General features: G+C 37.0%; 1 protein-coding gene and 2 pseudogenes across 1 annotated transcript in view; 2 read left to right on the forward strand and 1 right to left on the reverse strand.

Moving 5' to 3' along the window:
* RBM47 (RNA binding motif protein 47) overlaps positions 1-18,067 on the reverse strand; it is an 86,886-nt gene that overhangs the window by 57,001 nt on the left and 11,818 nt on the right.
* On the forward strand, positions 1,222-1,340 carry LOC112471625 (annotated as a pseudogene).
* On the forward strand, positions 13,042-13,160 carry LOC112471549 (annotated as a pseudogene).

An 18,067-nucleotide genomic window follows, 5' to 3' on the forward strand; every position in this document is an offset into this window, starting at 1 on the left:
CACATATGTGTATATATATCAAATAAAATTTTATACATAAAAGATATTAAATTAAATAATCATAATTTTATGTATGGAATTTAATTTGATATATTTGTTTGTTGATTGATTCCTTAAACTATCTGGGATTGGGTCTCTGTCACTTGCAACCAGGAGTCCTAATTAACAAAGGGTCTCACTGCACCTCCCTCTCTTCTTTGGTATATATTTTTTTATGGGGATGAAGTACCCAGAAGGTCACACAGTAATCTCACCTGACTCAATCATTCTTCCTACTCTTTTTTCCAGTTTAACAAACATACTCTCCAGGTCTCATAAAAAGCTGCCATTTTCCCCTCCTAGCAGTAAAACGTCCCTCCTAGTAAAATTTTACTTTTTGCCTCTTTGTCCTTATTGAAAAGAACATTTCATTGTTTTTGGTATAACAGAAAAGTGGTGCTAACTGATGTATCTTTGAGGATAAGTGCTAGCACTCCAACAGAAATTTGACAAAGGACAGTCCAATGAAAGAAGGCTCCTCCTTATATTTAACTTTTGAAAAGTGGTCAGATCTCTCTGCCCCGGCCCCGCTCCGCCCCACCCCGGAGTTTACAGAAAAGCCTTGTGTTCATAGAGAGAGCCTTTTTGCAATCATTACAGCCTAATGCCACTCAAGTGCAGCCCCTACATGGCCTCAGTCAATCCCGTGTCTGGGCAGTCTGGGCTATAACCAAAATGGCCACTAACAATGTCAATGTCTCTTTCCTTCTTCTCCACAAGAAGATGATTATAGTTACCAGTTATGAAGTCTTGACTGCATATCAGCCGAAGTGCATTACATACGTCATCTCTAATCTTTACAACCACCTTAGAAAGTAGTACCATTTCCATTTTCAGCATAAGAAATGGAGAAATATAGAGGTAAAGGTATTTATCCAAGCCTGTACAGCAAATGCACGGCACAGTGAGATCATAATCCAAGCTTGCCTTCTCCCCACTGTAAAGATGGCCCCTTCTCTCTGTGTGTCTTTACTCCTGGCTTTACTGTTTTTCACTTTTGACAAAATCTAAAGTTGGTAGCCTTCTAATATCCTACCACCTGTGCAAATATATGATTATCTATTTTAAAACTAGTGAAAAAGAGAAATAATTACAAATTCAAGTTTCCTTCATTTTATATTATGAACTGTACATGTTCATTATTTAAAAAAAAAAATTCTCTAATTCTAGAGGGCAGAGGTAGTCTATGGCCATGCTACCCTGAACAAGCCCAATCCCGTCTGATCTCAGAAGCTAAGCAGGGTTGGGCCTGGTTAGTACTTGCATGGGAGACCACCTAGGAAGACCAGGTGCTATAGGTGTAAAAAAAAAAAAAAAAAAAGGGATTGTAAACTGACAAGATCCTTGCAATCTTGAGGTCAACCAAGGGTTGCCTTGCCTAAAAAATAAAAAAATAAAAATAAATAGAAAGCAGAGATAAATGTCAAGAACTGTTACCAGTCTACCTTCAAAACTCTTATGTCCATTTTCAATTGGAACTTAGTTCATTGAGCAAGCTGGTTTTGTTTAGTCTGTTGAATATACACTTGGTTTGGGCATATAATCAGAAGTGAACCTTCTAGTAATATATATCCCAGGACACCAGTTACCTAAAATTGATGCTTCTTTAAATTCTCTTTCCATAAAGATATGTAAATTATTGGTAACTCTGGAAATTCTCCTTAAGAATTCTTGAAAAGCAAATTATATAGTACAGCATTATATGACAGTTGATATAACATCTTGTGATTGCTAGGAAATAAGGCACACTCATGTGCATCCATGTGCATACACACACAGAAGTTTGCCTTTCTAATAAAATGTGACTGTGACTGGTACCTTTACAAACTGGAGAAGATGTTACAGCTAGCTTCAGATAAGTTTATACCTCTCTATGGCATCACCATCTCAAACTTTCATGGCATCACCATCTCACACTTTGTGTTAATAGTAGGTATTCAATAAATACTTGTTAAATGAGTACAAAAATAAGGGCAGGGGAGCACTGCAATGCAGAAATTAGGGGGAAAGTCTATCTCAAATAGAAAAACATACCCCACAGTCATTAAAAAAAAAAAAATCAAAGAGAGCAAAATTTAAGATCCACAGCTTACGGATCTTATACATTAACAAGGACTTTGAATTCTAAAATATGTCATTTATTTAAATTTTCAGGTGCATGGAAATAGCACTGAGTTTTCCTACATCAGAAATTGTGACTTCACTACCATCAATGAAACAAAAAGGCAACCAACTGAAGGGGAGAAAATATTTTCAAACCATATATCCAATAACAGGTTAATATCTAAAAACTATAAAGAACTCAATAGCAAACAAACAAACAAATAAACTGACTGTAAAATAGGCAGATGATCTAAACAGACATTTTTCCAAAAAAGACATATAGATGGTCAACAGGCACATGTGATGTTCAACAACACCAATTATCAGAGAAATGCAAATCAAAACGACAATAAGACTTCACCTCACACTCACTAGAATAGCTATTATAAAAAAGACCAAAAATAACAAGTGTTGGAGAGGATGTGGAGAAAAAGGAAACCTCATACATTATTGGTGTTAATGTAAGTTGGTGCAGCCACTAAGGAAAACAGTATAGACATTCCTTAAAAAATTAAAAACAGAACTATCATATGATCCAGCAATTCCACCTCTGGGTATTTATTCGATGAAAACAAAAGCATTAATTTGAAAAGATATATGCACCCCTCTGTTCATCGCATCATTATTCCCAATAGCCCAGATATAGAAGTAACCAAGTTGTCCCTTAATAGACAAATGGATAAAGAAGATGTCACACACACACACACACACACACACACACACACACACACACACACACAGAGGAATACTAGTTGGCCATGAAAAAAAAAGGCAGTCTTGCCATTTGTGACAACATAGATGGACCTAGAGGGTATTACACTGAATGATATTAGACAGAAAAAGACAAATACCAAAATACCATATGATTTCACTTATATGTGGAATCTAAAAACAAATCAAAATAAAACTCATAGATACAGAGAACAGATTAGTGGTTATCAGAAGAAAAGGAGGTTGGGGAGTGAGCAAAATGGGTGAAAGGGATCAATTATACAGTGACAGATGGTAATGACTTATTTGGTGATCACTTTGTATTGAATACAAAGATCAAATTATTATGTTGTATACCTAAAACATATTATTTTATATACTAATTTTACCTCAATTTAAAAAAAAGAAATGAGATTTTGCTGTTTATTTAGACTCTTTTCTCCCTAAAAACTCTATGAGGAAGCAGTTACAACTTCAGAATCACATCTTATTCAATCATTTCCTTCCACTGTGCCCTAGGCACATTGAATCTTTATTACAGCAGACAGCATAGTGTGTTTACATTACAGCTTGTTGTAGACACATCGGTGACCACAGACATAATGTTCTTGATTTCACTTCCTTCCTTCCTTCCATCCATCTCCATCCATCCATCCACCCATCTACCCACCCATCCATCCATCCATCCATTCATCCATCCATTCATCCATTTGACTATCTTGTGCTTTGCCCAATGGCAAGTACGTAATAAATCAGCAATATAATAGACACTGTATAGGTGGAGAATACCATCTAGCATTCCTATGTTGTAAACACCATGAAGACCAAAAGATATGTCTTATTCCTATCTGTGTTCTCAATGTTTAGCATAAATTTGAGAAATGGTCGATGAACCACACTTTGGAGATCATCTAGCTCAATACCTCATTTCCTGGTGGTGACTTGATTATTTCACAAGGTGACAAAGCTACTAGTTAGCGGTAGGGCTAAGACTAAAGGTCAGATTTCCTTTCTCCCAATGCAAAATTCATGTAAAATTAATTTTATGATCGACTCCAAATCAACTTACAACTCAAGTGGCGCTGTGATAGTTTTCTTTTAGCTCAAAAGTATACTAATGTCTTTAGAACCAAGTCTCTTTAATGCTCCAATTTACTGATGAAACACTGCATTTTCATGGGCATGCTCTTCACAACTGAGTATTGTGAGTTTTGTAAGTTAGGTGAAGTTTTAAACATTATAATAATAAAGATTAAGAATTAATTATGCTATATGTTAATGTTCTAGTTAAAGACTTTAAACACCTGTCTGTATACCTAGGTATTTATCCAAGAGAAATAAAAACATGTTGACAAACTCTTATACCAGAATGTTTATAGCAGTGTTATTTATAATAGCCTAAAACTCAAAACATCAAACTGTAATATAGTCATACAATGAAATACTGCTCAGTAACAGAAGGAAATGAGTTATTGATACATGCAACATCATGGCTCACCAGCTTATTAGCATAAAACATTGTGAGTAAAAGGAGTCTTACACTAAAAAGTACATACTGAGTGAATTCCATTTATATGAAATTCTAAAACAGGAAAAACTAGTACATGGTAGGAAAAAGTTCCTATCAGTGGTTGACTGAGAGGTAGTGGGTAGGAGCAGGGACTGACTTGGAGGACACATGAAAAGAAGTTTCTGGGGTAATTGTAATACCCTTTACCATGATGGGGGTTTGGGCGCACAACAGTATGCCTTTGTTAAAGCTCAGTAAATGAGCACCTAAGACCTGTGCATTTCATTGTATGCAAATTTTAGCTTTAAAAAACTATAAAGAAATATCGAATTTAGTTAATTAAGTGTTTTAGGAGAAGTGTCCCAGTTCAGCAATTTATTTTTAAGGGCATCAAAAAAATACAATGAATTCATGGGGTAGAGAAATGGATTGATGGGTAGATATATGTTAAATTAAGTACAGCAAAATGTTAATGGCAGAATCTAGGTTTTGTGTGAATGTTCACTGTAAAATTCAAATTTGCTGTATGTTTGAAATTAAAATAAGGAAATGTTGGTGAAAGAGAGACTTTAAACAAGCATTCTCTAAGGGTCTTGTTCAGAGCCTTAAAGAAGACAACAATTGTAAAAAGAAATTATTAAGACAACTAGGAAAAGAGTACGTGAACTGGGTATTAGATGATAGATAATAAGGCATTACTGCTAAATTTTGTTAGGCATGATCATAACATTGTGTTTATATAAAAAAATCATATTTTTAAAGATGCATATTAAAATATTAGAAATAAAAATAGTATGCTGTCTTTGATTTCTTTAAAAAACTTAAATAAGAAGAAAGGGAATGATGCCACTGTAGCAAAATTTTAATAGCTATTAAATCTGTGTAATGGGTGTATTGGAATTTATTATATTTATTCCCTCTGCACTTCAATGTATATTTGAAATTTTTGAATTTTCCTTTGAAATCAATCAGTACACTTATATTAAGACTACAAAAATCAAATGGTTAGCCCTAAAATTTTGAAATTATAACATTCTGTGATTGATGTTATATCACACTTCTTTCATTAAAAGTATATTATAATTGATTTCATTTTAAAATTAAAGTGAATCTAAATTCGATCTGTTATTAGAATTTTAAAAATTCTTATGATGGCTTTGAATGAATTAGAAACACCCAGATCATAACTGCAGGTCTTAAAAATCAGTAGGTTAGTCATAGTAAATTAGAGATAGCATTCATTCATTCAATCATTAAATAATTCTCATTTTTGCGAACTCCATAGTAATACTTACAACCATCAATAAACACTTTTTAATATAAAGATGGCACTATACCTGCACTTCAATGTATATTGAACACATTTAGGGAAAAACCTCCACAGGGAAAACACCTTTAGGGAAAAACCTCCACAGCTACTACCTATGCCTAAGTAATTCTAGCACATATGGTTGTGACATAAAGAAATATAACCAACAAAATTTTCATCTGCTTGACCCTAAACAACTTGAATTAATTTTGTATTTAATGAACTTAGCCTTACTAAGCTAATCACACAACACATGAGCTCCTGAGTTTACCAAACAGATGAATTGGAAGATGGTTTTGGTCATGTAACAAAATAATGCTTTTCCTTACAAAATGATCTACCCAGTATTCTCTTATGCTTCCTTAATACATTTAAAACTTGATTGGTTTACTAGGTTTCCCTTTAACCACTATTTTCCGGGAACAAATTCATCACAGAAAACACGGACTATGGTCCGTGACATTCTTTGGTTCTATTTAACGTCTCTTATTCAGGTTTCACTTGTTTCTGAATTTCAAGTTCTAAGTTTTGAAGAAATGTCTGTAAGGTCAATATTTACACTGGACTCTGGTAACAATTATATTCTTCACTGAATTCCACAATGTCAAAAAATAACAGCAATATATTGAACAAGAGATCCCACGGGGACTGAAGTTTTAACTTGGGAGTCCAAATGTGCATACAGGATCTGCTAATGGTTTCGTTTATCGTGAAGAGTGAAATGAACACAGGGAAACACTCTCAGTCTTAATTCGAGCATAATCTAAACTTGAACTTGATCATTGCAACTTGAGGCCATATTTTTATGTAAAAACATGAAGATAAAGTTATAATGAAGGTGATATGGCAAAGAAGATGTGGAAATCAGAAAGAAGGGTGGTATGTGAAACAGATCCAGGTTCTGCTGCTTACAGTTCTGATCTCAGAGAGTAGAGGGAGGCACAGCCCATACTTCATATTGTCAGACCCTGAAAACAGGTGTCTAGATCAGCGTTGCTCAACAGAATATTCTGTGATGAGGGAAACATTTCATATCTGCACTGTCCAATACAGTATCTACTAAGCAAGTACAACTGAGCATTTGAAATGTGCTGAGTGTAAACAACGAACTAAATTATTTATTTCATTTCATATTAATTAGTTAAAATATTGCCCTGCATGCGACTATTGACCACCATGTCAGAAAACACAGGTGTATCTAGATTCATAGAGTAGTTCCTGGATAGAAGAACAAGAGATTTGGGGCAGAATTAGATTAGTAAGTCTGAGAAATGTATCCATTCTGGTAGAGTCCAAGGGGCTAATTTAATCAATGCGTTTTGTATTTAATGCATTATTAAGAATTTTGCTTACCTTTTTCAAGATTCAATAAAGGCTCAGATGACAGTAAAATGAAGCTTGGTAGCTCAAGTTATTTTTTTTTTCCAGTCTTTTAGTTCCTTTCCAGAGGCAGAATTCCCTTCCTGACACCAACATCAAGTACCCATAAAACCAACTCCACCAACCACATACATGCCTCTACCACAAGCCCAGCATACACATGAACTCTTCCACCCAGTTCAAAAGTTTCCATCCAGGCAGTCTTAAACACACTAACAGGGTCTACAGCAAAACCCCCTATTATGGCCATTCTGTTCATTAGAATGAATATATGTAAAGGTCAAGTTTGGGCATTTTAAACTGTTTTTGATATAAGTTCGAAGCAAGTTTGCCTGCTTAGCTTCTTAGGTGGAGATGTCAAGTTAGACAAATTACTTGTTGTATTGTAATCATGTTGACATATTTCCAATAGCATATTTGTTTGATGTGTCCTTATTACTCTGTTCAAAAAAAGGAGTACAGAACTTCATTCAATGAATTGAGCCTGGTCTGAACTGAGGGGAAGTCAAGCATGAAGGAGGAAGTAGACTAGACTCCCCAAGTGTTGTTGGTAAGTGTATTCCCCAGCTAAGATAATATTTTCCCATCTCTCGTGAGGAGGAGTAAGAGCGGTGGGGAGAGAGGCTAAATGGCTGCATGTGAGTTGGTCAGTGTTCAATTATACAGAACTTGAAAACAGTCGAATTTTTTAAGCTTTAAAAGACATACCAGTGACTAAAATCTGACATTTATGTCTTCCCTCTTCTTTCACTCCTTGTCTTTTGAAACAAGAACTACAAACACTTGAAGAAATTAGAGCCTAAAGGTGAGAGAGCAGAATAAATGTAATAGAAGTATGATGAGTTCGCACTGAGAAGGGGAACCTTCCTTGCAAGGTGGTCTCAACCCTGGAAATGGCTAGAGAGAGAAGAGGTCTAGAGAGAGAAGAGGTCTGGAGAGACTTCTGGTGGTGCTGATAGCCAGCAGCAGGTGACAGGAACTGGGAGAAGATGTACTCCAGATCATGGGTGAGGATTACTCATTACAGGTGAACTGCAGGTTTGCCTTTGGGGGAGGGAAAAGTGGATGGGGAGCCGTGGGCACAAGTAATGCCAGTCCTGGACATTCTGAAAAAACTCAGGATCCAAGAGCTTGAAAATTTCTACTGGCAGTATCCAAATAAAAGGTCAATAACCTCTCCACAGTCATTGCTTTCTGCTGTCCTTCACCTTAGATGGTGTTTACTGTAATTATCTTGTAGATATGCCAGCAGAAGACTTTGAATTTCAGTTAAGTATTTTTAGAAATAACATTTTTACATGCTTCCTCTGATGATATAAGAAATCCATGTTCACTATGGAAAAGAAAGAAAGGCCTAAAAGGGGCAGGTGGGAGAAATACACATCTCTCTCTTTCTCTCTTCCTCCCCCATCCTCAGTATAGCAAGACAATTTCCTGTTAAAGACCATACATACAGAAGAAAAAGGAGATGAGATGAAAATATGGAAAATTAAATATAAAATTGTAAACACTCTCATCATGGGTGGGGATTTGAGTGTTCTGATTCTTCAAAGGTGTTTCTCTATTTTGCATTATTTCTTTCTAACAGAATTCCATTAGTGTGATGACTGGGTTAAGTGTTTCTAAGGTTCTTGATATATATTGCCAAACTGTTTTCCTGCTAGATCATACCAATTTGTGTGGCCACCAGACCTATATGAGTAAATTGGATTCTTTCATGGCAGGGAAATAGTAACCTCATTGTTTTAATTTGCAGGTTATTTGTGATATTGACTTTCTTCCTTATGTTATACACCAGTATTTCTTTTTTTATGAATTAGACCATTTCCACTTTTTTTCCTGTCATTTTCACTCTCAGATTCTATGATAGGATCTTGTTAATAATGAATTAATAGAATACTGAATTACTTCTTTGTGTTGAAAATCCTCACAGAAAATTGTCACCATTAACTTAATCTGTTCACATTCCATTCAAATTCCTCATTTTGGTCACAATTTTTAAGTGGTCCAGAAATAGGCCATTTGTGGGATTATCTGCAGGTAGCAAGTTCTTTACCAAGGAAGTGCTTAGGGAGGACCAAGGACTCTCCCAACTTTGAAGGCAAACTATAAAACTATAAAAACAAAAAGGTTGTTTGTTATTTTTCAGAATAAGAACAAGATTCCTTAATTTTTCTTATTGCAAAGATAAAGAGTGGTTAAACTATAAACTTCTTAAACCAAGATCTTTTTATATTTAATTTTTCTATATAATAACAGTACAAAATCCAAATCAATGTTATTTCCTAGAATTAAAAACAAAACTTTTTACCATGCAAACAACAGAATACTAGTGAGCAACATATGTGAGGGTACTACTGATGAGATAACAGTTAAAAGCAAGAAGAAGTTTCTTGAAGTCACAGAAACAGTTAAAAGGAAGGCCCAGGAAAGGATCAATCCCTCATTCCTGGCCAGATGTTCTTTCCACAGCATGCCACTCCCTCAGAGCCTCATAGTTTTTTTCTATGGCATTCCATTTCATTTTAAAATTCCAGTTAAAATACTTACCTATCATTTTATGTGGTAAATAAAGCCCTCATTACATTACAAATGGGATTATATTCAATCATTTGCATGTGTGTATATGTGTGTGTAGATGCCCGTATGTTTTACACCTTCATTATATGATCTTACTTTCTCTGACCTAGCTATTATTAAATAACAGCAGAGACTATATACATATGAGCTACTCTAATATTTTTTAGTAAAACATGAAAGATGAGGCATTTCTTACAGTTTTACAATAATAAGCCATTTTACTAGAAAAGGATAATGGAAGCCTTTGTTTCTACTCAGAGTCCAAATTTGCATTTGTGATTGACCTAGAGATAGCACTTACTTCAACAATGGCTAATTTAAATGTTGAGGTTTCATAATTTTTAAAGAAAAAAAGTCACACATGACAGCATTCAATCTTTTGAATCCACTATTAAGTTACAGTCCATTTGCATTCACATGTGCAAACTTCTTTCCAGGGAATCCTGAGGGGAAGGTAAGCTAAGATCCAATGGACACCCAGGATGTGTCAGACACATTCACTTACTGAACATTGTTTCAATTAATCCTAAGAGTACAACAAGAGATTGGTAAATCTGAGGAAAAAGTAAATGCCATATGGAGAAAGCTTCTTTATTTCAGCTTTCTCATATATGAAACAGGTATACTTAATACCTCAGAATTTTTTTTTTTTAAGTAACCATAAAAATTATTTACGAAAGTATTTTTAAAGTTATACAAATACAAGATATTGTTCCTGTGGTTGTTCATAATGTTAAAAAGAATCAAATCAAATCTTTGAAGACTGCTTTCAAATGTCCCATATGAAAGGGCCTTTCTACTAACTGTGAAAATAATAAAGCTTTTGAAGCAAAGAACGTGGACATCTCTTGCTCTTTCTAGAAGTGAGTTAAAATATTTGTCTGAGACACTATCAGGGTATTTTCTTGTCTTCCATTGGGCAAAGAGTGGGCTAATCGGCTTACGGGCAGTCTCATTGAAGTGATGACCTGACCACAGTGATGTGCCTTGTGATATTAATGCAAAGATAAAAACGTTCTTTCGATCACAACTAGAAAGAAATCTAAAGAGTATATAATATGCTCTCTTTTGTTACTCAAAACGAAGGACATTCTGAAAAGTCTCCAGTAACTTTTGAAGTAAGAATGGAACATTTGTGAATGTAATATTTGTACGATGGAAAATCGAAGAAGGTAATAATGAGACGGAAATTTAGAAACTTTGTTCATTTCTTAGATGTTCAGTTGAGTAAGAGAATTAGATACCCACTGGGTCAGTATTTATAGCCTTCTGTGAGTTAGAACTTGAAGCATTTCAAACTCCACTTTGAAAGACGTGAACTTTGCCTCCCAGAAAACTTCTCAGCAATTCTGACTTGCAATTCACCTGCCTTTCTTATGGTGATTGAATACTTCTTTACACATAGATATTAAAACCTGATCTTTAAAAAGAAAAACCTCAAGAATTGCTAAATACAGATCTTAGAATATACCATGTGAACTTAAAAATAAATTACTCATAAGCTAAAAAAATAAAGATGAGAATGAAAAATACACGAGTCTTCTTTTCAAAATAAAACAAATTTTGAAAGGAAAGAGAGAGAAATGACCTAAAAAATGTCAGGTCAATGGCCAACTTTCTGACAGAAGGCCCACAAGTCTGTACTACTGTATAAAAGCCGAGTCTCCATTAACGAAGTGGCACAGCCTCAGCAGCCATCCGGCATCATCTTTGCCAGGACTGGATTGCTCTCTGCTATAACTAACAACTTGCGTGTTTAGTTCAGCCCAGTTGTGAAGTCATGAATCTTTCCTCAGGCTCAGTTTCTCATCTGCGAAACAGTGGTAGTCGCCTCCATGGGCAATGGTTTCAGTCAAATAAACAGCCCATACCGAGCACTTAGCAAATACTCTCCCAGAAATAGATTCCTCTCCTTCTATCCTTTTAGGTGATAACATTTCCAGCCCACCCTTTATGAGGTCATTTAACTTTAAAGAGCTGGCACACACAGGGAATGATTTTCAGCTCATACAGTCATGTTTTTAATTCCCCCCAAACTTATTAAATTGTCCATTCCTACAAAGGAATACTATGTAGCTATGAAAGAATAAACTATAGCTACGTGAAACAATGTGGATGAATATTTCAGGCATAATGTTGAGTGAAAGAAGCCAAACACGAAAAAAGCACATACTGTATGATTCCATTTTTATCAAGTTCAGGAACAGCCAAAGATAATCTATGGTGATAGAGTGATGGCTGTAGGGGCCATTGTTTCTAATCTGGATAATAGCAGTTTTTCCCCCTTCCCTGTTATCTGAGGCTATTTTTCACTGTTGCATGCCTGCTTCTGACCACCTCGGCCTTCTCATTTGCTTTCTTTCATTCATTTATTCACATACTTGGCACATATTTTTTGAATACTTATAGTATGCACTAAGCACTGGAGATACAGTGATGAATGACACATTCGTGATCCATGACCAAGAGGACTTACATTTTAGCAGAGGAGGCAAGTATAAAACAAGTGTGGTGACTGTCTTAAAGGGGAAAGTATTAAACCTAATTTAGAGGGTTTGGAAAGGTCACCTTGAAGTAGTGACATTTAAGAATTGGGAGATGAGATTTTAGCCCTGAGTGAGTTCTAAATATTTGTCGAATGAATGAATCATGCATGAGTGAATGATCATTAGCCAACAAAGAGGAGAAGAGTTCTGATGTATTGTGCACTGAGAAACCAGGAATTTTATTGAAGGGTGTCTAAACCAAGAGTCAGTAGGCACCCGGATTGAATTAAAGGCATTAATTTTGGCTCCTGTGAGCACCGTGTTCTGCCTTACTTAAAACCTTAGGTGACTAGATAAGTGAAGAATTTTTAGTTATTACTTGGCTAACCCATACATATTCATATCCTACTAAAACAAAACCAGCCAAAAATAGCTCAAGTCTTTATGATGATACCTCCATTTTGCCTGCATAGTTCTGACCCAAAGCTCACATGAAGGTGACTTTTCTGACACAGTCATCAACATTACCTTGAAAGATTGTCACCCATCCATGACTTTGCATGACAGCTCTGTCCAAGCCTCAACTGCCCTGACTCCGTGGGCATTACTGCATGTTGCAAACCACCACCCAATTTTGGCCCATTATTGTCCCCAGAGAGTTCACCTTCATGGTGTATTACAAATTGAGACTTCGAAGTCTAAAGGACAGAAGGAACAGATGACAACAACCTCTATAGAGAGACTTTACTCAATTATATGCCTTATTAAACCAGCCTGGTATAGAAGCATTATCACTGTATCATATGTAACAGCAGCAAAGTTTAAAATGCCAGAGATAGGGGCCAAGTTATTCAGGGCTTAATTTGTTGTATGACTTGATCCATCAACAAAGCATCGTGTAACTTTAAGAATTCCTAATAAGAGTCTATGGCCATGCTACCCCGAACAAGCCCAATTCCGTCTAATCTTGGAAGCTAAGCAGTGTCGGGCCTGGTTAGTACGTGGATGGGAGACCACCTTGGAAGACCAGGTACTGTAGGTGTAAAAAATAAAAAAATAAGGGATTTTAAGCTGACAAAGTCCTTGCAATCTGTGAGGTCAATCAACAGTTGCCTTGCCTAAAAAAATAAATAAACTGTTTTAAAAAAAAGAATTCCTAACAAGAGGTATAAATATAGCTTTAGGTGGTCTTTCAATTCCATATTGATCTCTAAGACTTGAAATCTGAAAAAGCTAAACAAAGAAATGGCACCAAGTAAGGATTGTGCCGGTGAAATAAAGGGAAATGAAGAATAACAAGTATCTGGAAATTACTTATTTTTAGACCTTTTTTCTAGAGTCTTTCTGTTTCTCTGATAAAATCTGAAACTTAAAATGGACTTAAAATGATATCAGTCTCCTTTAGAGACAGTGGAATTAAGGCATGGGCTCCTTCTCTGGCCAGGGTCTATATGTTGGATTTATGTGGTATCACACAAGGTCAAAAGTTTGGCAGACTTAAGCAATCTAAGTACGTCTATGAGACAGACAAGTAGAAGTAGAAAACAAGTATTCTTGCCTCAAAATCTTGGAGGTAAGAAAAAGTTAATTTACTTGTCTAAAGTGACATAAACTTTCAGTGGTAGTGAAATAAACTCAATTTTCGGATACGCATATTCACGTAATCAAATCTGCTGTCCCTCAGCTGTACTCAAAGTTTTCTGACCTTCACAGTTTGTTAAATTTAGTCCTATTTGCCTAAATACACAAAGCCACATTTTCCCATGAAGGAAGTTTCCTCCAATTTTAAAACAATCACTTCTTCCAGCCATTTTATAATAACTGAGAACTTGTCAGAAGAAAGACTGTTGGCGTTTTACTGCCAGTGTCACTGGGCGAAAATGTACCAAAACCGCGTTCTTTCATAATCAATGGACTCTTAAACTTTAGCACTGTCCTCATACTTACATTTCCTGACATAAGATAGTAAAAAGGCCAAAGATTCCATGTTTGTTACACTGCATATATTATACTGCAGCTCCTTTTTCCAAGAACTGACGATTACAGAAATCTTTTGGAGCTATTCTTTTACTAGATTTTCCTATTTGCTGTTTAAGTTTTAGCCACTAATAACATGGTCCCGGGTATCATTACTACAATTGATCGAATGTAAACATTTGATTAAGGCTCTAGTTTTATCATATATGTTCATATTTTTTACAGCAAAATAAGCTAGAATATAAATACTTAGTATTCCCAAGAAGTATTTAGTCATTAGTTTCTTGACCAGTGTATAAAGTCATTCACAGTTTTGAGGATAAGAAGCAGTTTTCTAAGCTGACTTTTAATTTGTTATCTAGTCAAAATTTAACAGAATGGAATGAGGGGAGGAAAGAAAGTTTAAAAGTATTTTCATGAAACCAGAGCCACCATTTAGCAAAAGCTTTTAATGGAATGAGTCACGAGGCATACTGAAGTGCAAATCACAAGGTTACACGTTGCCTCCTAGAAACACAACACCTGGTTCTGAATTCTTTGCTAAGCAAACGTTATCCTCTGAATCAGACCACTGGAAAACCTCAAGCACAAGTAGATTTTACCTCCTCCACCTCTAAGATATGCACGTCCCTTTCGTAAAACAGCGTCTGAAAACAACATTTGACTGAAACCAAAGATTACAATTATCTGGGTACTCTGAGCCACTGAAAAACACAGTTTGTGAAGAAATTACTTTTGCTCCTTCCCTCCCCTTACCGTCCCTGCCCCTTCTAGGGGACCAGAATCATATGTAGTCTGAAATTTTGAACATTTCTAAATACTAAAGTATGAAATGAGTACCTGGCAAACACCTGGAGCTCTCCTTCCACAGCTCGCTCTCTCCTCCCACACTCTGGCAACGGAATGCCCTTCAGAACCATGGCTCAGTGCTTTTGGTAAATGTTTTACAAGACACTAAACAGTCTTGTGTCCCACCCTCAGAGCAAACACCATTGAGAGAACACAATATAATGTTCGAAAAGACAGCGTGTGATGGACAATAATGCAAATGAACAGGCTGGGCTCTATTTCCACACTTCCCCTTAAGGAGGAAAAAAAAGTCCCAAACTTTCGAGGGGTGGAGGTGGGCAAGCAAGAAGGGCTTGAAGAAGTAAATCTGGACACCAGAAGCATTTGAGGGTTTTTTTTTTTTTTTGCTTTTTTTTTTTTTTAAAGCAGCTTTATGATAAGTTCATTGTTCTAATCCCAGAGCAGGTCTTGGCTTGCCACACTGAGAAAGTGTCAAATGCAAGAGTTAATAAAGGGTAGAGTTCGCTTGTGAGTCTGCAGAAACAGTAGTAACTATACATGTACCATATATTCCTATTTATCAGAGCAAGTGTAATTCAGAAGAGCTTTTCATAAACTGCCTTCCACAATAAACAAAATATACTCCCCATTTTCCATATCCCTCAAGTAAATTCACAGTTAAAAACTAACTCTGCTCTAAACCAGAAGTTTTGCATTCCATTCAAGTTAACAATTACAACTGGAGTATAACAAACTTGCTGGCACCGAATTATTAGCATACTCAGAATGTCAGGTGCCTCTTGGTACCACCGGGGTTAACAAAAGAAAGAGAGGGTGCCTAGGGATGTCTGCCTGGTTTTACAGAAACTACAAACAAAGCTTTCTAGAGTCTGGAGCCCATGTGGGCAGTACATACTTACCTGCTCTTGGAGCTCTGTGTAGGAGGGTCTGAGAAATGAGAAAGTAGAATTATTTAGCAACCATCAAACCTACTTGCTAAAAGGAGACCAAGGCTATCTAGAGAAGGAGGAATTGACTTTAGCTTCAGAATCACACACAAGGCCAGGTTAGGCAAGAAAAAAAAATCCATTCTCTTGTCCCCACCCCCTAGCAGGGAAGACATCCCAAAGAACTGACAGCTCTCCCAATCTGAGAGCCCAGAAAAAGGCACAGAGCAGTCCTTCGCATTTTCAAAACATCTTAAGGCATGCTGTAATTCTTATGTCCCCCTCCCCTATCTCTATAGGTCTCATTTTATGTTCGATTTCCTCTTTTACAGATGTCTCAGGTTAGTGCTGTGACTCCCGACAACTGTCTTCAATTTAGTCTGATTGTCTAATCTGTCTTGGATGGGATCCTAAACAACCTGTTTATCTGCCTCTCAGGGTCTGGTGAGGGGGCCTCCCTGACCTCCAGCCCACACTGGGACAGAAAGAAGCTCAGCTTTCCTGACAGGCCAAGATTTCCCTGCTGCCACTCACATGCTGACCCACTCCCTGCCCTCAGTGTACCTCTTCTCAGTGTCTTGCAGTCCCTACCTGATCTGATTCTCCCCAACTGTGGCATATTTTCCTCTCGGATGACTCTTCTCATCTCCTTCCTTCTTCCCTCTGGGCTGGTCCACTTCTATCCTGCTTTTAGGATCTATCTCCCTTGACCCCTATGACCCACCTTCTGGCTACTGCTCTCCCCGTGTGCCCTTCTATAGGCAAACCCAATGGGAACACATCTCCAAAAGTGACACCTGCAGGACTGAGGACAATTATCACTTCTTAGAAGTCTTTCCTTCTGAGTGCCTCTCTTGGGTCTCGTATTTGTGTGTCCATCAACATCATCTGCTGTCTAGGCCACCAGATCATCCACTTCTACACCCTTTAGCATGGAGTCCAGTGCTTAAGGTTAAAGCGCATATTTGAATTTTGACAAAAAATGTGAAGACATAGTATAACCTAAGGCAGCTCCTCTCTGGATCACCAGGTGTTGGCGGGGGCCTGAGAGTTTAGGCTTTAGATGTAGTTGCTTTGCTTTTTTGTTTTGTTTTATTCAAAAGAGGATGAGAAAAGTGGGTTATAAAGATGAGATAGCAAATAAGCTATCATGCCACATCGTAAAACAAGCATCATTTATCAAATGTCAACAATTACCCAGTACCTGATATATGACATCTCATTTAATTTAATCAGACAGAGGAGGTGATAGATTCAAAGAGGCTGCTCAAGGGTGCACAGGCGGCTAATAACAACAGAACTGCTGAGTCCAATCTGAGTCCTTGCCCTTTGCTTGAGCTGCACTCTCCTGCCACAAGCACGCTGTAGCCTGTTCTCTCTAGGGACCTGTCTATCATCCAAATCAAGAGCCACCTACATGCTTTCTGCCAATCCATGCTCAGAACCTGTTTGGCCCTGTTCTTCCACTCTACTCGTTTTCCTTGGCCTCCTCACCACCTTTCCGCACCTTTTCTTCTTATCCCAAAGACAATCTGTCCTGTTCACTTTGAAATCTGTAACAAGTCTATTAATAGGCAATACGAATTCGCCCATTTCAGTTAAGCCTTTATTTTCATTTTTTTCTGTGGCTATAAATTTGATGTTTGGCTTTAAATATTGTAAATAGTGTTAAAATGTTCTGTTATATATAGCACTTGGGGTGCTATTGTATTCAAATATTATATCTCATGCAGCTCAGACTAAATCGTGTGGCCCTAAGAAAGAACTGCACCTTCTATACAGTGTGAATGTCTTATAATAGCATTTTCCCAGTTCCAGTCATACAGTTCTAAGTTGCGTATTTGCTCTATTGTTTTGGGTATGCCAGTGTGAAGGCATACCCCTGGAATTTTTACCTGCAGAGTTCAGACAGGACAGAATAACTAGCATGTGGAAAGTGCCACTCTATCACCTTGGGCCTATTCCTGAGTCTCTGTCAGTAGGGGCCTACTTCTAGCTTGGATATCCTTGAGTCTAGCATAAAGCCAGTCTACAGAATGGTTCCAGATCTTGAAAGGGGTTTTGATCACCTCTGGACACTAGGAGATAGGAGAAGAGGAATCAGCAGGAGGTAAAGATTTTATTTGGAGCTGCTAAGTCTCCCAGAATCTGCCAAAGGCCTTGGCATGTCCCTGAATCACTCAAGCCACTTCAGTTCTCTAGAGAGAGCTTCAGAGAGCCTACTGTGTGTGTGTGT

The sequence above is a fragment of the Pteropus alecto genome, unplaced genomic scaffold (assembly GCF_000325575.1).
Source record: "Pteropus alecto unplaced genomic scaffold, ASM32557v1 scaffold57, whole genome shotgun sequence".
Lineage (NCBI taxonomy): Eukaryota > Metazoa > Chordata > Mammalia > Chiroptera > Pteropodidae > Pteropus > Pteropus alecto.